The sequence below is a fragment of the Chlorocebus sabaeus genome, chromosome 16 (genome assembly GCF_047675955.1).
Source record: "Chlorocebus sabaeus isolate Y175 chromosome 16, mChlSab1.0.hap1, whole genome shotgun sequence".
NCBI classification, from domain to species: Eukaryota; Metazoa; Chordata; class Mammalia; order Primates; family Cercopithecidae; genus Chlorocebus; species Chlorocebus sabaeus.
Genome location: NC_132919.1, coordinates 38,881,445 through 38,903,157, shown reverse-complemented (window position 1 = coordinate 38,903,157; position 21,713 = coordinate 38,881,445). Strand labels below are relative to the sequence as shown.

Sequence of the window (21,713 nt, the reverse complement as noted above, 5' to 3'; positions counted from 1 at the left end):
GGAATTTTCAGCATTACACCATTCAAGCAAATGTTCAATGTCCAACCAAATAGCTAATTCTATATGGGACAAAAATAGATGGAAATGTGTTATTTGTAGTTCAACTTGTGCTTGCTTTTTTTTAAACTTAGCAAAGAACTGATTTCATTTTTATATCCTGCTCTATTCTCTACAGTGACTTAAAAACACATTATAGAAACTTTAAAAATAGAATTTGTTATTCGCAGTGGCCCGAAAGGGATATTTAAAAGAGCCTAAAAGCAAAATATAATGTAATTCATTGTAGTGCTGCTTTTAGTGTAACTTGGGACTTTAAAAAAAAAAAGATACAGACTGGTTTTTTTTTCTGATTATAAAAGATGTCTATTGTGAAAAAATGTTTAAATTCATGAAATAAAAATCATCAGTAATCCCCAAACCAAATATAATCCCTATTGACATTTTGGGATATTTCCTTTCATCTTTTTTTCTAGGGACAGGGCCAGTTACAAGGGCGTACAACCTGTGAAGTCACACAGGGCCCCTATTCAAAAGGGTTCTACACTTGATTTGAGGTTCTGTTGTTGCTTTCTTAAAATTCTTAATAATTTTGAACTGCATTTTCATTTTGCACTGGGCCCTGCAAATTACACAGCCAGTTCTGTCTACAGATGATGCACACACACACACTAATTATATATATACTTAACATATACATGTAAGATATATATTATATATAATATGTACATTATATTTATAATCTGTCTTTTTTTCTTTTTTATGTTCAGTCTCCATAGAGACTGTCAAAAATTGCCAATGCCAACTATATTTCAAGTCATTATGGTGGGGTATTGGGAAAAATTTTCAATTAGCAATAATCGCACCTCGGATAAACCTCATTGGCTACAATACTGCCACTGCACAAAGCTGTAAATGTTATTTTTAATACATACTATTTCATCATATGGAAACATAACCATTTATTTAACTATGTCCCTATTTTGTTTTAAATTTTAAATTTTTTAAATTTTGTTTTAAATTTTGTACGGTTATAAATAATGATGAGAAACATCTTTTTACATTAATTAAAAATATATTTCTGGCTATTTCCTTAAAATAACATCCCAGACATAAAACTGAAGGGATAAAGGGATATGAACATTGTTGTTGGAACTTTGTATTTAAATTGCCAAATAGCATTCCAGAAATATTAATATTATCAGCAGAATGTAAGAAATTCTCTTTTCATACTCTTGGAGGCAAAGAATACTATAATTTTAAAATATTTGGGAATTGAGTAAGTTAAAATATTATCCAATTATTTTAATTTCCATTTATTTGACTACCAGTAAAGAAGGTTTTAAAATATATATATTTATTAGTCATTTTTATTTCTTCTTGAAATTGTCCTTAGACTCTAAATTTCTCAACATGATTTTTAAGGCACTTGGTGTCCTACCACTCTGGGTTTATCTTCTATCACTCCTCTCCTTTCCATTTCCCACCCTATTCTAAGCTCTAGCCATACTTAATTTTATTTAATATCTATAATTTGTCATGCTTTCTCTTGCTTCTGGCACTGTAAACATTCTACATACTATTTCTGGATGTCTTTTTCAATATCTCTTGTCTGGTTAATTCCTATTTGTCCTTCAGGTCTCAGCTTAAACATCCCTTCCCCAGAAAGCCTTTCCCACCCCCAGATTAGGTTGAGTGCCCTGCCAGGAGCTCCCAAATCATCCTGTATTATTATTATTATTTCTTCCCTTCTTCTTCTTCCCCCTCCTCCTCCTCCTCTTCTTCTTCTTCCTCCTCCTCCTCCTCTTTCTCTTTTTCTTCTTCTTTCTTTTTTCTTCTTCCTCTTCCGTTTCTTCTTCCTCTTCCTCCTCCTCATCCTATTCTTCTTCTTCTTCCTCCTCCTCCTCTTCCTTCTTTTTCCTTCTTCTTGTTCTTGTTCTTTCTTCTTCCCCTTCTCCTTCTTCTACTACATATTTAATTTTGAAATGATTTTTGATTTAAAGAAGAGCTACAAAGATGGTACACAGAGCTCCCATGTACCCCTCATCCAGCTTCCCTAATGTTAACATGTTACATAACCATGGCACCATGATCAAAACTAAGTTATGAACACAGTTATGATACTGTTAACTACAGACTTTATTCAGCTTTCACTAATTTTTTTCACTAATGTCCCTTTTCTGTTCTAGGATCTAATCTTGGATAGCATATTGAATTTAGTTATCCTGTCTCCTTAGTCTCCTATACTTCATATCCTATAGTGCTTAATGTATTTTATTATAATTTCCTCCCATTCTAGAATGTAAGATCTGTGAGAGCAAGGGCTGTTTTTTAAATTTTTCATTTATTTTTATTTTTTATCATTGCAGCCTCAGTTTGTACAGCTGTACAGTGTCCATACTAAGCAGGTGGTTTATATGACTGAATAGAAAGCAGGATTTTTCCTTAAAGAGTTTCTCAGAAAAGAGGGCAACACCTTCCATTTAAGTTCTTACAAAATATGTTATGTTCTTTCAATTTTTTTATTTAGAGCGATAAAGTGCTGTTCAAGGAACACACATTAGCCTGAAATGACCTCATAGAATGTGTGGATGCTTGTAGAGAGCATCTATTGGAATCAGTACAAAATGGAGACAAAGACATTTAAAAACCTTTAGTAATCTGTGTTTTGCGGGCTGTGACCTCACAGTGGTAAGGGCTGGATGTCCTTATAAACAAGTTTTTTTGTTTGTTTGGTTGGTTGGTTGGTTTTTTTTTGAGACGGAGTTTCACTCTTGTTGCCCAGGCTGGAGTTCAATGGCGCGATCTCGGCTCACTGCAACCTCCACCTCCCCCTCCCAGGTTCAAGCGATTCTCCTGCTTCAGCCTCCCGAGTAGCTGGGATTACAGGCATATGCCACCATGCCTAGTTAATTTTGTATTTTTAGTAGAGACAGTTTTCACCATGTTGATCAGGCTGGTCTTGAACTCCTGACCTCAGGTGATCCACCCATCTCGACCTCCCAAAGTGCTGGGATTACCAGCGTGAGCCACCATGCCTGGCCGTAAACAAGTTTTAAAAGTAGATGGGGAACCAGGCATGGTGGCTCACGCCTGTAATCCCAGCATTTTTGGGAGGCCAAGGCCGGCGGATCACTTGAGGCCAGGAGTTGGAGACCAGCCTGGTCAACATGGCGAAACCACGTCTCTACTAAAAATACAAAAATTAGCTGGGCGTGGCATGTGCCTGTAGTCCCAGCTACTCAGGAGGCTGAGGCACGAGAACCACTTGAACCCAGGAAGCGGAAGTTGCAGTGAGCCAAGATGGTGCCACTGTACTACAGCCTGGGAGCCTCAAACAAACAAACAAACAAACAAAACAACAACAAACACAAAGTAGATGGGGGAGTGGTGGGAAAGAGACGGAGGCTGAAGAACAATGCTGATTATAAAGTTCACTTCAAAAGCAATTCTGCTGAGTAAGTGGCTTACTTCCCTGGTCAAAGCAACCGTTATCTCTTGCCTGAAACTGCCGCAACAGCCTCCTAAATGGTGTCTGTGAACCCCTCCTATCCATCTGCAATCTTCTCTCCGTGAACATCCAGAGTGATCTTTTCAAAATTCAAATCTCCTACTTAAAAACGTGTAATAGATTTGCAACTGATCTTTGAATAAAAATCAAAATTACTAATGACTTTTAAAAAACCTTCAATCCTTAGTCTGTCTCTCTCTCTCTCAATCTTTTTTCTTTTTCTTTTTCTTTTTTTTTTTTTTGAGACAGGATCTTGCTCTGTTGCCCAGGTTGGAGTTCAGTGGTGCAATCATGGCCCACGGCTGTCTCGATCTCCCAGGCTCCAGCAATCCTCACACCTCAGCCTCCTGAGTAGCTGGGACTATGGGCATGCACCCCATGCTTGGTCGATTTTTAAAAAATTTTTTGTAGAGAAGAAGTCTCATTATGTTGCCCAGGCTGGTCTCAAATTCCTGAGATCAAGTGATTCCCCTGATTCGGCCTCCCAAAGTGCTACCATTATAGGCATGAGCCACAGCACCGTCTCAAGCTTTCCTTAATTGCCCTTGTTAGAATTATAGTTATAACTAAACTCTGTAAGGGCAAGACACATGTCAATTTTTGCTTACCTTTGTCTTTCCAACACCTAGCAAAGTACCTGGCACTGGTAATTTGTAAGCACTTATGATTATTTGAATACATGAACAAATGAGATCCTTCATTAGGAAATGAATTATCTACACAGTGGTCTAAGAGAGTAAACTTTAATATTTGTACTCTTTGGCTTCCGGGACTCCAAACTTTACTCTGATCCTGGCATCATGAGAGTTGATCATCTAGTTTGGTTAAGACCATTCAGCTCTACCATTCTGGGATCAAATACCTATTCAGCTTACATGATGTCTTACTTGAAGATACTCATTTCTAGATGTCCACATCAAACAGGTCATCAATGACTGACATCTGCCATCTGATTCTCTGAAAAGTCCTTCATCTCCACCTAAGAGAGCAACCTGATATTTACCACATGAGAATTCTTCCCCTCAGCTCTCTTGGTCACCAACAATATGGGTCCTTTATAGGCTTTCCAAGTTCTTCTCATGATTAAGGGCATTTCAAGTGCCCTGCTTGGAAATGATAGCTCTGTTTCCAGTATTTGTAGAGAAGGAACATAAAACTTGGTGCAGCATGTACTTCAGGAAATCTTGGAGAATTAAGTATTGCTTCTCAGTATCTCACTCCAGTTCTGTAGCTTTACACCTCATGCTGTAAGCATGAAGAGTAATTTGGAGTTATTAGGCGGTTTCATCAGTTATATAGAAAAAAATATGTATTTTCCTTCTGTATAACTGATAGAATTCAGCTCTCTGTGTACTTCCTATAATCTGTGGAGTAAAGCTGAGTTAATAGCAATTGTATCTTACATAGAGACATTACTCTGTGTCATGTGTCTTGCCTATTACTTCCTTGGAGAAAGTTATGAAAAGTTGTGTCCGCCACCATGCTCTACATCTTCCATGCTACTTCCTTACTCCCTGGTCACAGGCCTAACTCAGAGTTCTAATCCTACAGAACACTTCATTCCCTAAATGCCCCATTTACATCTTTTTCCCCTCTCCCTGAAGGCTTTTATGGATTGTCTATTCAAAAGATCACTGAATCAAAAAGAAAATCACCCTTCTTTATTTTTTTCCTAATGCTTATAATCATTCAACATAATATACATATTTTGTTTACATTGTTTATTGTGATTCCATTCACTAAAATGTAGGCTTCAGGGATCCAGGAATGTGTGTCTGTTTTATTCATGGTAGTAGTATTAGCGCTTAATATAGTACCTACAATATAGTAGGTGCTCACTAAATATTTGTTGAATGAATTAATGATGCCAAATCGATATAAGAAAGGATATTCAAGCATAACTTTACCATGCATAGGGTTTTTCATCATTTCAAATTGCTGAACAAAATTTTCAAAGTTAAAAAACAAAAATAAACGTACTACTTTGGAAGAAAATGTAGGCATTTAGAAGAAACGAGGTGTAGAATTAGGGAATTTATACTAAAAATATCACCAAAGAGTGAGCACTTGGAGATAATCTACATGTATCCATATGTCACACATGTGCCTGGGCTTTGGTTGCTAGAAATAATTGCTCTGAATAATTTCTGGGGATGGGATGTGTTTATAAATGCCCTCCTTGGCAGTGCGCAGTGGCTCATGCCTGTAATCCCAGCACTTTGGGAGGTGGAGGCGGTTGGATCATGAGGTTAGGAGATCAAGACCATCCTGGCCAACATGGTGAAACCTCATCTCTACTAAATATAAAAATTAGCCAGGCATGGCGGCACATGCCTGTAGTCCCAGCTACTCGGGAAGCTGAGACAGAATTGTTTAAATCCGGGAGGCGGAAATTGCAGTGAACGGAGAGCCACTGCAATCCAGCCTGGGCGACAGAGTGAGACTCCACCTCAAAACAAACAAACAAAAAAGAAAACAAACTAACAAAAATGCCCTCCTTGATCTGCTTGACTCTGTCTTCCTCCCAGGATCTCGGTCACTTGGCTTTCTTCCTTGCCAGAGGAGTATTAGGAGATGGTAGCTGAGTCCAGGGCTTTACAACCAAAGGAATAGGGAGAGGCAACCTCTTGGGGGTGAGAACTGGGCTGCAGCAGCAGTTTTCGGAACCTAGTTTCTCATGACTGAATGTATGCAGGCTCTGGCTTCCCTAGTGGCTTCTTGGAGAAGTCAGGTAATGACTCACGGGAGATGAGTTATTTACTCTTCTTCTGTGTCCTCCAACAGATTATTGAGACCCATACAGCCATTCCAGAGATGTTCCCATTTGATCAGGCAGCCAGTTGTGTTTCTTTGAGAAGCTGTAGCCCTGATTCTTCCTTCTCTAGGATGGTACTCTTCTTCTTTCCTCTCCTTACATACAATAAAAATGAGCTCTATGAGCGTTTTTTCAGGTTCTGTTTTCCAGGGAACCCAGGCTGCAGCCGAGAGAAGAGGGAAGTATTCTGAAACAATTCACTTTCAGAAAGATTACATGAAACCACAGGCATGTCTTAGGGTTCAAATCTTCTTTCATGTACCTTGCTTCAAAAATGTATATTTCTACTTCGATATAGTTAAGATATATCTGTAGCAAAAGTCAAATAACCATAAAATGAAAAATTGGTAGAACTTCAAGTGAAGACTGGAATACTTGGAGATGAGTTGTTGTAGTCAGAAAGACCCTTTTGTAAAATTAATTAATTCATTCAACAGACTGCCAAGTACTAATTTAAGTGCTGGAGACACAACAGTGAACAAGACATATGGATCCTTCTGAAAGGAGCATAAAAACAATGTGGGGAGACAAACGATAAATAAAAAAATATTTAATATTGGTCAGGCACGGTGGCTCATGCCTGTAATCCCAGCATTTTGGGAGGCCAAAGTGGGCAGATCCCTTGAAGTCAGAAGTTCCACCAGCCTGGCCAACATGGCAAAACCCTATCTCTATTAAAAATACAAAAATTATCCAGGCACGGTGGCATGCACCTGTAATCCCAGCTGCTCGGGAGGCTGAGGCAGGAGAATCGTTGAAACCTGGGAGGCAGAGGTTGCAGTGAGCTGAGATCGTGCCACTGTACTCCAGCCTGGGTGACAGAATGAGACTCCGTCTCAAAAAGAAAAAAACAAAACAAAGTGTGTATATGTATATATAATCAAATAGTAATCAACGATTAGAAGAAAAATAGGTTGTGCGTGGTGGCTCTCGTCTGTAATCCCAGCACTTTGGGAGGCCGAGGTGGGCGGATCACAAGGTCAGGAGATCGAGACCATCCTGGCTAACACGGTGAAACCCTATCTCTACCGAAAATACAAAAAATTAGCCGGGCGTGGTGGTGGGCGCCTGTAGTCCCAGCTACTTTGGGAGGCTGAGGCAGGAGAATGGCGTGAACCCAGGAGGCAGAGCTTGCAGTGAGCTGAGATCGTGCCACTGCACTCCAGCCTGGGCAACAGAGCGAGACTCCGTCTCAAAAAAAAAAGAAAAAGAAAGAAGAACACATAAAGAGTGATGAGATACTCTTTTAGGTAGCATCATCAGGAAAGGCTTCTCTGGGAAGGAAACTTAAGCAGAGATCAGAATGAGGGAAGTATCAGTGTAGAAGTCTAAGAAATAGCATCTACTTTAACCATATATACTCATAGGTTGTTTGTCAGATTCGCTTTGAATTGAGAATAAATACATAGAGCAAGAGAAGAAGAAAAGTTTTTGCCTTTCCTTCTTCTTTTTTTGTTAATCACAAAAACATCTAAGCCTGAATCTCTCCTAAATTCTTCTTTCTGGCTGGTTAGTCAATTTAGCCAAAGTTGAAGGCACTTCTTCCTTCTTGAATGCAAAATTACTTTTTTTTTTTCTTTTTTCTTTTTTTGGTAGAGACGAGGTCTATGTTGCCCAGGCTGGTCTTCAACTCCTGACCTCAAGAGATCTGTCTGCCTCTGCTAACATGGTGAAACCCCATCTCTACTAAAAATACAAAAAAAATATATATATATATTTAGCCAAGAGTGGTGGCGGGTGCCTGTAGCTACAGCTACTCAGGAGGCTGAGGCAGGAGAATGACATGAACCCGGGAGGCGGAGCTTGCAGTTAGCCGAGATTGCACCACTGCACTCCAGCCTGGGCAACAGAACGAGACTCCGTCTTTAAAAAAAAAGAGATCTGCCTGCCTCTGCTTCCCAAAGTGCTGGGATTACAGGTGTGAGCCACTGCACCCTGCCCAAAATTACTTCTAGTCTTATTTTAGCCCTATACTTTGTCTGGTATTATTGCTATTTATTTGCACATCTCATATCCATTTAATTTGGCATATGATTTTTTTTTAAGAGGCAGTCTTGCTATGTTGCCCAGGCTGGTCTCAAACTCCTGGGCTCAAGGGATTCTTCTGCCTTAGCCTGCCAAGTAGCTGGGACTACAGGCATGTGCCATGGTGCCTGACTAACGTGGTATATGCTTTGAAAGCAAAGTCTACATATTTTTAGCATGATAGTCCTTGAAATATCTAGTACAGTCCTGTCACAAAGTAAATACTTATTTGTTGAATTAAAATTTTTATTTTTATTACTATGGGTACGTTTTGGAGAAAATCACCTGACTCCTCAAAATTCCTAATCACAAATATATATTTAGTGTAGCTGTAGTATTCTTTTTTTTTAGAGACAGGGTCTCCCTCTGTCACCCAGACTGGAGTGCAGTAGCAGAATCATAACTCACTGCAGCCTTGAAGTTTTGGGCTTAAGCCATTCTTCTGCTTCAGCCTCTGGAGTAGCTAGGATTATAGGCAGGAGTTACCACATCCAGCTAGTTTAGCCTCTTTGAAACCATATTCTTGCATGCACTGATTTTTTGTTGTTGTTGCTGTTGTTGTTGTTGAGACAGAGTTTCACTCTTGTTGCCCAGGCTAGAGAGCAATGGCGTGATCTCAGCTCACCACAACCTCCGCCTCCAGGGTTTAGGCAATTCTCCTGCCTCAGCCTCCCAGATAGCTGGGATTACAGGCATGCACCACCATGCCTGGCTAATTTTGTATTTTTAGTAGACACGGAGTTTCTCCATGTTGGTTAGGCTGGTCTCAAACTCCCAACCTCAGGTGATCTGCCAGCCTTGACTTCCCAAAATGCTGGGATTACAGGCGTGAGCCACCATGCCCAGCTGATTTTTTTAAAAAATAAAACATCTGGACTTAGACAAGCTTACCTAACCTCTCAGAGCCTAAGTGTAAAATTGTTATTCCTGTAAAAATCAGAAACAATAATCACTTGACAGCATTTATTGGCACAAGAAAAGAGAACCAGTTGCCGTGGCTCATGCCTATAATCCCAGCACTTTGGGAGGCCAAGGTGGGCAGATCACTTGAACCAAAGAGTTTGAGACCAGCCTGGGTAATATGGTGAAACTCCATCTCTACAAAAAATATAGAAGTTAGCTGGGCATGTGTGCCTGTAGTCCCAGCTACTTAGGAGGCTGAGGCGGGAGGATGCTTGAGCCTGGGAGGTTGAGGATGCAGTGAGCTGAGATGGCACCATTGCACTCCAGCCTGGGTGACAGAGTGAGACCCTGTCTCAAAAAATAAATAATAAAATAAACAAATAAATAATTTAGTACAGGACCAGATACATGGTAATATTTAATAAATTGTTGGTCATTCAATCAAGACATTAAGAATTTTTAAGGTTGGTCTGAAACCAGGTTATTCATTCATGTAAAGAAAGTGGTAGTTATTTATTAATAACATTTGTTGTTAGTTATTTCCTATAAGGAAATAATGATGTCATCACAAGATCTCTGCCTTAATCAGCTTTATTAAGGCATAAATTAATTATAATTATGCATAATTAAATATAATTTACATGTAATTAAATTCACCAATTTTCAGTGTATAATTTTTGACAAATGCACACTGTAATCAGCATCACAATCAATATGTAGAATATTTCTCTCACTGTAAAAAGTTCCCTTGTAACTCTTTGAAAGCAATTTTCCCCGTCTACCCTCAGCCCCTGGCAACCACTGATTTGTTGTCTGCAAACGATACTTTTTACTTTCTAAGCAACTATTTATGAGGGCCTTCTATTTAGAAATCCTTGAGCTGGATAGATACTTCATAGAATACAAAGATAAGTAAGACTCAGTTTATGTCCTTAAATAGCTAAAAATCTAGTCTAGTCATATATAATTTTGAGATTACTCTGTCTACACATAATATGGGACTGAATTTCAATATGAATTATGCCCACTAAAGAAGAATAAGGAAGAAAAAATATTGCAAATGCTCCCTGAACTTTTAGAATAGTAAACAAAAGATTCATGAGTGCCACTAATTAATTACAATTTATTTTAAAAGGCACAAATTTATGATTACAGGATTTCCAGATAATTTTTAAAAAGTAAACCCTTTAAAATTAAGTAACATGCGTACAGGAAACAGAAGTGCAGAAATCCTAAGTTCACAGCTTGATCTTTTCAGATTATTTATGGCAACCTAGACCAGCCCTGTGTGACCAATGCAGTAAAAAGACATCCTAAAGTCTTATAGTATAGACAGAATAATTACATCACTGTAAGAAAGACAGAGATAAGAGAATAATGTTCTGCAAAGGCTCACAAAGAATTGTCGGGATAAGTAGTGAGAAAATGGATAGCACATTAAAATTCATGAGGAAATGCCGTTTAAGTTCTATGAATAACAAAGCGATTATTATGCAGGATCAGGTTTTTCTTTCATCATTACAGAAAGACACAAAATCATTATCGTGATCTGCCATATGTTTTTCCTTTGTTATCAGATGCTGGGACAGGCCTATTAAATGTTCTGTGTTACCCAGGGGAATGGTCAGGGCAGTGAGTAATGGTGGTCACGATGCATATGGTTTTCTATGGTCCTAATTGTCAGTGCATTTAGATCCGAGGAAAGGAACAAATTAAAAAGGGCAGAATGGCTGGGTGGACACTTTCTTATGATTGCAAAGAACTGGGTCTATTCTTACCCTTTCTGCCCCTTGCTTTATGCTTTACACCTGCCATTTCCAGAGTGGACAAAGCCTTTGGTGGCTCCTTGGTCTATACAATGGGGACTACAATTAATTTCAAAAGGGGTGACACATGCAAATTGCAGAAAAATATTAACACCAGGAGGAAAAACACAATGTGCAAAAATAATCCTACAAAAATGTTTATAGTGGGGTCAAACATTTACCACATTATAATTCTAATGTGCAAAGAAAATACTACTTTTTAATTTCTATCATGGACCTAATTTTTCCTTGCAAGCTTCCACCTTGCGCTCTAATGAGAGGATAAAAACCAACCAAACATTAAACTTGTCAATTCCAGGCAACAACCTTTTTTAGTTTAAATAGTTTATTTTGGCCCTGTGTGGTGGCTTACTTCTCTACGTAATCCCAGTGCTTTGGGAGACCAAGGAAGGAAAATGGCTTGAGGCCAGGAGTTCAAGACCAGCCTGGGAAACATAGCAAGCTCCCGTTTCTACAAAAAAATTTAAAAATTAGCTGGGTGTGGTGGTGCACACCTGTTGTCCCCGATACTCAGGAGGCTGAGGCAGGAGGATTGCTTGAGTCCAGGAGTTCAAGGCTGTAGTGAGCTATGACTGTGCCACTGTACTCCAGCCTGAGTGACTGAGACCTTGTCTCAAAAAATAAATAAAAATAAAGTAAATAAATAAATGATCACTTTTGAATAACACATTTTCTTTTGGGTAAATGCAGAATCTTTCACATTTCTTCTTGCTTCCCTCTGCTTCTCTTCAAAACAACGTCTAGTTATATAGAAGGATTTGTGATCTAGAATGGCAAGGAGAGGAAGAGCCTCACATCTATGTGGGGGTCTCAGGATCAAATTTGTCTCTATACCAGAGTGCATGTTTAGGGGAGCCAGAGATCAACCCCCCCTTTGCTCTTAGTGACCTCTTTAGATCTAGAAACCAAACTGACACCTGGCAGATTAACAAGGGAAAAGCATACAAATTGTATTAGTTCTACATGTACATGGTGATATTCACAAGAGCGTGAAGTCTGAATAAGTAGCCAAAGCAAGATGCTTTTGTATTTTTAGACAAAAAAATGATACATTTGAAAAGAAATTACAGGACAAAGAATACCCGACCAGGGGCAGTAAATTTTCTAGGGGAGTTACTAGGAGATGTATGGAGGATGTGCAACAGGTGGAAGATAAGGTTGACTTCATCAAGTACATTTATTCAGGTCCGTTGCAGCCTCCAATTCTTTTTTTTTTTTTTTGAAGTGGAGTTTCGCTCTACACCCCAGGCTGGAGTGCAGTGGTGCGATCTCGCTCACTGTAGCATCCGCCTCCAAGGTTTAAGCGATTCTCCTGCCTTAGCCTTCCAAGTAGCTGGGACTACAGGCGCCTGCCACCACACGCAGTTAATTTTTGTATTTTTAGTAGAGATGAGGTTTCACCATGTTGGCCAGTCTGGTCTCGAACTCCTGACCTCAGGCAATCTGCCCGCCTGGACCTCCCAAAGTGCTGGGATTACAGGCGTGAGCCACTGTGACTGGCCTGCAGCCTCCAATTCTAAGTCTCTGGTGATAAGGGTTTTCTTGCCCTGGTATGGACAGGGTGCCCCTCCCAGAGGAATCTGTATCTCTTGCTGCGTGGAGGAAGAGACAGGTCAGCTCACCCTTTCTGAAATTACAATTTCTCAACTGTTTTCAACTTGAAATAATTACTATACCAATCTGGCATATTTGGGGATGGCACATTCTTCACTCCTTCACATATCTCTAACTATTTATACAGTAGAAATAAGTTCTCTGTTTTGTCAGTAAAGTTGCAAAAGTAATTTATTTCTACTGTCTTTTATTTAATGTTCTTTACTATGTATTTTCTTTATTTTTTTTAATACTTTCCTACCTTCTATTGAGTTACTGATTTATTTTTCACCTCTACTGACTTGAAACTTGTGTTTAAAAATTAACCTTTACTTATTATGGATTATAAAGGAGTTTCTCTGATAGAAAAAGTGGGGTTTCAGGTTTATAACATAAAGTTTTATGTGATATAGAAAAAAGTATCAGTAAACAAAGCTTGCTATTTTCTTACAGGCTTACACAATTTTGAAATCAATCTTTTCCTCATTGTAATTACATAGAAGCTTAAAATTTTTCTTGTTTGTTTCATCCATTTTTCCTTGTATACTTTCCCTTTGGTGGGAAGTTCATAGTTATCAAGTATATTTTCCTCACAGTGGTAAAATTAACAAGAACTTACTTTTGCTTTTTTTATTTATAAAAACAACATCACTTTCTTTTATTCAATCAATGGTTACTCTTAAATTTATAACATGTGTGGCTCAACTTGGTCTAAGATATTGTCAGCCTCTTTTGAACAACATACAATCTGAGAAACTTTATTCCGCCCATTCTTCCTGTTATTATAGTAATTTGGTTTCACCTTTTCAAAAACTCTCTCAACTTATAGTATTAATTAATTTATTTTAATTTTAGTTTTATTTTTTATTTTTTATTTTTTTTGAGACAGAGTCTTGCTCTGTCACCCAGGCTGGAGTGCAGTGGTCAGATCTCGGCTCACTGCAAGCTCCGCCTCCCGGGTTCACGCCATTCTCCTGCCTCAGCCTTCCGAGTAGCTGGGACTACAGGCGCCCGCCACCTCGCCCGGCTAGTGTTTTGTATTTTTTAGTAGAGATGGGGTTTCACGGTGTTGGCCAGGATGGTCTCGATCTCCTGACCTCGTGATCCGCCCGTCTCAGCCTCCCAAAGTGCTGGGATTACAGGCTTGAGCCACCGCGCCCGGCCTATTTTTTATTTATTTATTTTTGAGATGAAGTCTCACTCATGTTGCTCAGGCTGGAGTGCAGTGGTGCAATCTCGACTCACTACAACCTCTGCCTCTGCAAACTCTGCCTCCCGGACTCAAACAATTCTCCTGCCTCAGCCTCCTGAGTAGCTGGGATTACAGGTACATGCCACCATGCCTGGCTAATTTTTGTATTTTTAGTAGTACAGGGTTTCACCATGTTGGCCAGGCTGGTCTCGACCTCCTGACCTCAAGTGATCTGCCCGCCTCGGCCTCCCAAAGTGCTGGGATGACAGATGTGAGCCACCATGCCCGGCCTCAGTATTTATTATTATTGCTTTTATTTTATTTTATTTTGACACAGGGTCTCTCTCTGTCACCCACACTGGAGTGTGGTGGCATAAACACAGCTCACTGCAACCTTGACTTCCTGGGCTTGAGCAGTCCTCTCACCTCAGCCTCCTGAGTAGCTGGGACCACAGGCATGTACCACCACATGGCACTAATTAAAAATATTTTTTTTGTAGAGCTGAATCTTGCTATGTTGCCCAGACTGGTCTCTAACTCCTGGCCTCAAGCAATCCTCCTGCCTTGGCCTCCAAAAGTGTTGGGATTATAGGCATGAGCCGTTGTGTCCAGTCTATTATTGCTTTTTAACAGTCAGTATAGATTTACCAGTATTTTTACTAACTTTTCTGTTTAAAATTAGTACTTACACCAGGTCCTTTCTCCCGAGTTTAATTTCTTTCTTTCTTTTTTTTTTTCAAGAGGCAGACGGAGCAGGCCTGGTGCAGCAGGGCTGGCCGCCAGTTTAATTTTTTCATTTGAAGTGTATATTTGAATTTTTTTTTAAAGCAATGACTTGTTACTGTATATTATTTTAGTGTTTGTCTGAAAATATCTTGATTTCAGTCTCACTCTTGAACGAAAGTTTTGAGTATAGACTTCTTGGTTATTTTCGCTTAATAATGTGGAGATGCCTATCATTGTGTAGTCTTTTTTATTTTTGTTGAGAAATCTGCTGATAATGTGTTATTGTTCCTTCATAGGAAATCTTTTTAATTCTGTTGCTTTTAAGATTTTCTCTCCTTCCAGCATGGTCGATGTTTCATTTTGTTCAGGTGTATGTAGTTTTTATTTTTTCCTGTCTGGGGCTCAGCGATTATCTACTCAAATATTGCTTTTCTTTCTATTCAAATAGACATATTCCATCACTCTGGAACTCCTTTTAGACATCTATTGGGTCTTCCCATCCCATCCTCTGTTTTCTCACAGGATACTGTCCCCACAGAATAGCTTTGCATTTTCTCGGGAATTTGCATTCCCTTTTCATTTCTGGCATCTGAAGATTCTTATATTTTATCAAGAATATCTATATTTTTGTTGCATCAGATGAGACTGGATCATCCAGACTTAACTCACCAGACTGCTGAAAGTCCCATGCAGCAAAAAAAGGTAAAATTTCTGTCTAATTTACAATTAAATGAAGAGACATAGCTAACTTAATATGTAAAGTAAAAATTATGCATCTGTGCGAAGTCTTAGAATTATGAATTAAAATTTCAGCATTTTGGTAATCCCTAGTGTCTAGACTGCTTCCTTTTTTGTGTGTGTGCTTACTTTATAATGAGATTGTAAATCCAGTGGCATTGGGTAAACCTTAGAGACATCTGGTAAGAATTCAGGCCGGGCGCGGTGGCTCGCGCCTGTAATCCCAGCACTTTGGGAGGCCGAGGCGGGTGGATCACCTGAGGTCGGGAGTTCGAGACCAGCCTGACCAACATGGAGAAACCCCGTCTCTACTAAAAAAAAATACAAAATTAGCCAGGCGTGGTGGCACATGCCTATAATCCCAGCTACTACGCAGGCTGAGGCAGGAGAATTGCTTGAACCTGGGAGGCAGAGGTTGCGGTGAGCCAAGATCGTGCCATTGCATTCCAGCCTGGGCAACAAGAGTGAAACTCTGTCTCAAAAAAAAAAAAAAAAAAGAATTCAGTTTAATTTTGCTTTACTGAACTTTATGTACTAGAATGAAATTTTAGATAAAAGCCTACTATTGAAGCAATCAATTGTCTATAATAAATAGAAATCAAGTTAGTGAAACATTCAATACGAAGGCCACAAACAGTTGGCGGAAAGAGCAATGGCCTAGAGATTTGGGAAGCTGCACCCTGGACTTTGTTCTGGCTCTATGCTGTATGACCTTGGGCAAGTCATTGAAGATCTTAAAGTCTCGGTTTCTTCATCTCTACAAATGGGGATGGCAGTCTCTATAGTTTAAAATTGCATTATTCTAGATAGTGCAGAGATAGACAGTGTCATTTGAAAATGTCTTAAAATCCTGATACTTCTAATGGAATAAAATGAAAGGGATAAAAACCAGGGTACGACTGGGCGCAGTGGCTCACGCCTGTAATCCCAGCACTTTGGGAGGCCGAGGCAGGCAGATCACCTGAGGTCAGGAGTTTAAGACCAGCCTGGCCAATATGGAGAAACTCCATCTCTGTTAAAAGTACAAAAATTAGGCCGGGTGCGGTAGCTAAAGCCTGTAATCCCTGCACTTTGGGAGGCCGAGACGGGCAGATCACGAGGTCAGGAGAGCGAGACCATCCTGGCTAACACGGTGAAACCCCGTCTCTACTAAAAAATACACAAAAAACTAGCCGGGTGAGGTGGCGGGCGCCTTGTAGTCCCAGCTACTTGGGAGGCTGAGGCAGAAGAATGGCGTAAACCCAGGGGGCGGAGCTTGCAGTGAGCCGAGATCCAGCCACTGCACTCCAGCCTGGGCGACAGAGTGAGACTTCGTCTCAGAAAAAAAAAAAAGTACAAAAATTAGCTGGGCATGGTGGTGGGCACCTGTAATCCCAGTTACTTGGGAGGCTGAGGCAGAAAAAACTGCTTAAAACCCAGGAGGCAGAGGTTGCAGTGAGCTGAGATCGTGCCACTGCACTCCAGCCTGGTTGATAGAGTGAGACTCTGTATCAAACAAACAAACAAACAAACAAACAAACAAACAAAAAAACCCCGAAAAGAACCAACACACAAATTGTTCCTTTTAAATACAATGTAATGTTTGGAAAATAAAGTTAAAAAAAAAAAACCAACCAAAAAAAGTTGAAGAAACTCTCAGACAAGACCTATCTCAGATTTTAATTGTAAATTTTAAGAGTGTAAGTCCCTTCCAGCGGAGCGCGGTGGCTCACACCTGTAATCCCAACACTTTGGGAGGCTGAGGCGGGTGGATCACGAGGTTAGGCCATGGAGACCATCCTGGCTAACACAGTGAAACCCCGTCTCGACTAAAAAAATACAAAAAAATTAGCCAGGCATGGTGGCGGGCAGCTGTAGTCCTAGCTACTTGGGAGGCTGAGGCAAGAGAATGGCGTGAACCCAGGAGGTGGAGCTTGCAGTGAGCAGAGATCGCGCCACTGCACTCCAACCTGGGCGACAGAGCAAGACTATGTCTAAAAAAAAAAAAAAAAAAAAAAAAAAAAAAAAGAGTGTAAGTCCCTTCCTTGGTTGAAATTTTCACCTATGGAAAAAAATGGTTCTAAAATAATTGTGTGTGTATATATATGTGTGCGTGTGTGTGTGTGTATACCTTGAACCATACTTTGTACCATGTAAAAACATCAACTCAACTAAAAATGGATTGCAAATCTCAACGTAAAGTTGTATAACTATAAAAATACTTGAAGAAAACATTGGCTAGGTGCAATGACTAATACCTGTAATCTCAGCACTTCGAGGCTGAGATGGGAGGATCGATCGAGCCCAGGAGTTTGAGAGCAGCTTAGGCAACATGAAAAAACAAAAAAACAAAAAAACAAACAGTCTCTACAAAAAAAGGACAAAAATTAGCCGAGCATGGTGGCACATGCTTATAGTTCCAGTTACTCAGGAAGCTGAAGTGGGAGGTTCACTGAGCCCAGAAGTTCGAGGCTTCAGTGAGGTGTGATCGTGCCACTGCATTCCAGCCTGGAAGACAGAGAGAAATCCTGTCTCAAAAAAAAAAGAAAAAGAAAAAGAAATAAAGGAATAAATAAGAAAATATATGAAAACATCTTTGGATTAGGCAAAGATTTCTTACATACCACACCAAGAGCACAATATATAAAAGGAAAAAAAATTGATAAATTGAACTTTATCAAAATTGAGAACTCTTTGAAAGACACAATTAAGAAGATTAAAAGACAAGACATAGACTAGGCCAAAGTATTTGCAAAGCATATTTCCGACAAAGAACTTGTATTCAAAGTGCATAAAGAATTCTCAAAATTCAGTAAGATAATAGGCAACGCTTCCCACACACGTACAAGCAGGCAAAAGTTTTGAACAGACACTTTACAAAAAAGTTGTTCAGACTACAAATCAACACCTTTTGTAGAAATATGTTTGATATTGTCATAGAGATATGCAAATTAAAGCTGTAATAATATACCATTAACAGTGGAAGAAAGTCCAAGTTACTGGTGGCGAATCCCTATGGGTCTGCGGCAACCTCAATTCTCGCCTCCTAGAACAAAGAATTTGACTGAGGGGCATAAGGCAGTAAAAGAGACCGAGGCAAGTTTCAGAACAGGAGTGGAAGTTTATTAAAAAGTTTTAGAGCAGGAAAGAAAGAAAAGTACATGCGGAAGAGACCCAAACGGGCACCAAGACAGTCAAGTGCGACATTTAACCTTGATCCTAGAACTATTTTATTTTATTTTATTTTATTTTATTTTATTTTATTTTATTTTATTTTATTTTTGAGATAGAGTCTTGTTGTGTCACCAGGCTGGAGTGCAGTGGCGCGATCTCGGCTTACTGCAATCTCCGCCTCCTGAGTTCAAGCGATTCTCCTGCCTCCGCCTCCCAAGTAGCTGGGACTACAGGTGTGAGCCACCACGCCCAGCTAATTTTTGTATTTTTAGTAGAGACGGGGTTTCACTGTGTTGGCCAGGATGGTCTTGATCTTTTGACCTCGTGTTCTGCCTGCCTCAGCCTCCCAAAGTGCTGGGATTACAGGCATGAGCCACCGTGCCCAGCCGATCCTAGAACTTTATAGACTGGCCCACTTCTGATGTCTAGTACCCCTTTCCCACGATATTTCCCTTAGGGTGGGCTGCCCACAGGCGCAATGCCCTCTATGTGTTTGGGAGGTGAGCACGCACAGTGTGTTTAGGAAGTTGTAGGCATGCTCATCTAAGGCTTTCTTTCCTTTTCCGGTGGACTGCCTGGGAAGGTCATACTCCATCATTTTGTTTCTTAAAGGGCATTCCAAGGAAGTTGCCTCTCCCTGGTGTCTACATTCAACTAACATTTTAGAGCGACAGGTGTAAACCATCAGGAAATGGCTTTTCCCTGGCAATTTATCAGCCTCTCATCAACAATATTGACGATGAATGATTTAATGACTGGTAACTGGCTCTGTGATCATTACTCAAATCTTAATATCTGGACACTCAGAAAGAACGAGAAGAAATTGTGATGATGACATGATGATATCTTTTACTTTTGGACTGATAGTTAGGTATTTCTCTAAGTTTTATGATATGGCCATGCCATCTAATTATGCCAATATGTCACTGCTGCCAATTTGTCACTTTTAGAGAGGCAATATGATAATTGTCGAACCATTTCCTGACATTCCTGTTGGAGGGGGAGAGCCCTCTCCTGCCCTGCTCATGCCTGTCTAAATACTTTTAACAACACCATTATTTCCTATTAGAATGGCTCAAACAAATGAACAAACACTGACAATATCAAGTCCTAGCAAGGATGCAGAGCAACTGGAATTTTCATACATGACTGACAGAAGTGCAAAACGGTCCAGCCACTTTGGAAACACAGTTTGCAATCTTATAAACATATATTTATCATTTGACCCAGCAATTCCACTCCTCTGTATTTACCCAAGAGAAATGAAAACTTTGTCACTCAAAAACCTATATATGAATGTTTATAGTGAATGTACATGTCATCACCCAAAACTGGAAACAACATAAATGTCTCTCAACTACTGAATTAATAAGTAAATTGTGGTACATCCATACAATGGAATATCACTTAATAATAAAAAGGATTCAACTATTGATATACATTACAACATGGATGAATCTCAAAGCAATATTGCTGGAGATAAAAGAAGGCAGACCAAAGAAGGAGTACATGCTACACAATTTCATTCATATGACATTTCAGGACATGCTAAACTATGCAGACAGAAAACAAATCAGTGGTTTTGAGGACCTGGAGGTAAAGGAAGGGGTGACCATAAAGGGGTACAAGGGAATTTGTTAAAGTTATGAAACCATTTTTTATCTTATATTTATAGTTGTGGTTACACAACCATATGCACTTGTCAAAACTGATAAAACTCAAAAAACTGTAACCCAGAGTTCCAGGGTTTTCCTTTTCCAGAACATATTGTGAAAAAGCACCCAGTTATGCCGGGCGCGGTGGCTCATACCTGTAATCCCAGCACTTTGGGAGGCCGAGGCGGCGGATCACAAGATCAGGAGATTGAGACCATCCTGGCTAACACTGTGAAACCCCATCTTTACCAAAAATACAAAAAATTAGCTGGGCGTGGCGGCGGGCGCGTGTAGTCCCAGCTACTGGGGAGGCTAAGGCGGGAGAATGGCGTGAACCCGGGAGGCGGAGCTTGCAGTGAGCCGAGATCACGCCTCTGCACTCCAGCCTGGGCAACAGAGCAAGACTCTGTCTCAAAAAAAATAAATAAATAAATAAAAAGGGAAAAAAAGAAAAAGAAAAAGCATCCAGTTGTAACTGCTGAAGGTTTTGTTGTTTCAAGAAAGTTCAAGGGGCCGGGTACTGTGGCTCATGCCTGTAATCCCAGCACTTTGGGATGCCGAGGGGGGCGGATCACAAAGTCACGAGATCCAGCCCATCCTGGCCAACATGGTGAAACTCTGTCTTACTAAAAATACAAAAATTAGCTGGGCATGGTAGCGCGCACTTGTAATCCCAGCCACGCAGGAGACTGAGGCAGGAGAATCGCTTGAACCTGGGAGCTGAGATTGTGCCGCTGCACTCCAGACTGGGCGACAGAGATTCTGTCTCCAAAAAATAAATAAATAAATAAATAAAAGTTCAAGGAAGAAGTCCAGCCACAGCAAAACAAAAACCAGTTTGATCCAGAGATGCCTGAGTTGGAGATGAACTTTGGAGAATTCTCCTCGTTAGCATACTAAAAATCCACCCAGGAAGGAGCTATTCTCCATTTGTATGTAGAAGCCTGATCTCAGACTGGGCCTGAGCTGCCTGGACACCTCTACATATGATGACTCAGCTAACCTGCCTAAGAAAAGCCTTTTTGTCACCTTGGTTTAGGGAGACACTGCTTTGGGGAATTATCCCCGATAGCCTCCTTACTTGTTTTAAGTCATAAAATCCCCTTGTTAAATCTTCCTTGGTTGTGGTATTGGACTATCACTGGCTAAGTGATCAAACCTACTCATTGTGTGGGTAACAAAACTATAACTAAAACTATAACATTTGGAAATTATGCCCCGATAAATCTGACCGCCCCCCAAAAAGCCTTCTCACAATGCTTTTTACAGATTTTTTTTTTTTTTTTTTTTTTTAATGGAGTCTCGCACTGTCGCCCGGCTGGAGTGCAGTGCTGAGATCTGGGGGCATTGCAACCTCCGCCTCTGGGGTTCAAGGGATTCTCACGCTTCAGCCTCCCCAGTAGCTGGGATTACAGGTGCCCGCCACCATGCCCAGCTAATTTTTGTATTTCTTTCTTTTTTTTTTTTTGAGACGGAGTCTCGCCCTGTCACCCAGGCTGGAGTGCAGTGGCCGGATCTCAGCTCACTGCAAGCTCCGCCTCCCGGGTTCACGCCATTCTCCTGCCTTAGCCTCCTGAGT

General features: G+C 40.2%; 1 non-coding gene across 1 annotated transcript; it reads right to left on the bottom strand.

Annotated features, from left to right (window-relative positions):
• Positions 1–767: 767 nt before the first annotated feature.
• On the bottom strand, positions 768–908 carry LOC119622250 (U4 spliceosomal RNA). Its single transcript, XR_005238914.1, has one exon. It is a non-coding gene; the product is annotated as a U4 spliceosomal RNA (small nuclear RNA).
• Positions 909–21,713: the final 20,805 nt, after the last annotated feature.